At 48.4% G+C, this 432-nt stretch overlaps 1 protein-coding gene across 1 annotated transcript in view; it reads right to left on the bottom strand.

Annotated features, from left to right (window-relative positions):
* The window catches only part of atox1 (antioxidant 1 copper chaperone), a 3,961-nt gene that overhangs the window by 2,649 nt on the left and 880 nt on the right, over positions 1-432 (bottom strand). The gene's annotated exons all lie outside the window — the stretch shown is intronic.

Raw genomic sequence — 432 nt, 5'->3', positions numbered from 1 at the left:
GTCCCTTTTCACTGTTGCACTGTGTTGAGGGAACAGCTGTTTGTGTTACTAAGCGTGAAAGTTCCGAAACTGAAGCTGTAGAACTAATATAGAACGTGATGACAGAAGAACTCATCCACAATATCCACATTGACCGCCACAAATATCCACCGCCCGCTGCCATCAGCTCCCGCGTCTCTCACACACGAGCGCGACTTTAGCACTAGATTTAGCAACTTTCAGACCCTTTTAGCGGCTTTTTTTCCATAGAATATTCATACTGACAGACCTAGCGACTTTTTTGGATAAACCTTAGCTATGGTTCAGTTGGAAGATTTCGCCAGTGCTGTCCCGCGAACTGACTTTCCTGACTTTCCCGGAGAAGTGTCACCTCTCTCGGCATCTGTTCTGTGCAGTGAGCGGCAGAGAGCCGACTCGTTCAGTTGGCCGCAC

This window comes from Sinocyclocheilus rhinocerous, unplaced genomic scaffold, assembly GCF_001515625.1.
Source record: "Sinocyclocheilus rhinocerous isolate Xijiao unplaced genomic scaffold, SAMN03320098_v1.1 scaffold44, whole genome shotgun sequence".
In the NCBI taxonomy this organism is placed as follows: Eukaryota; Metazoa; Chordata; class Actinopteri; order Cypriniformes; family Cyprinidae; genus Sinocyclocheilus; species Sinocyclocheilus rhinocerous.
The sequence above is the reverse complement of the archived record's forward strand: the minus strand, read 5'-3'. Positions and strand labels throughout refer to the sequence as shown.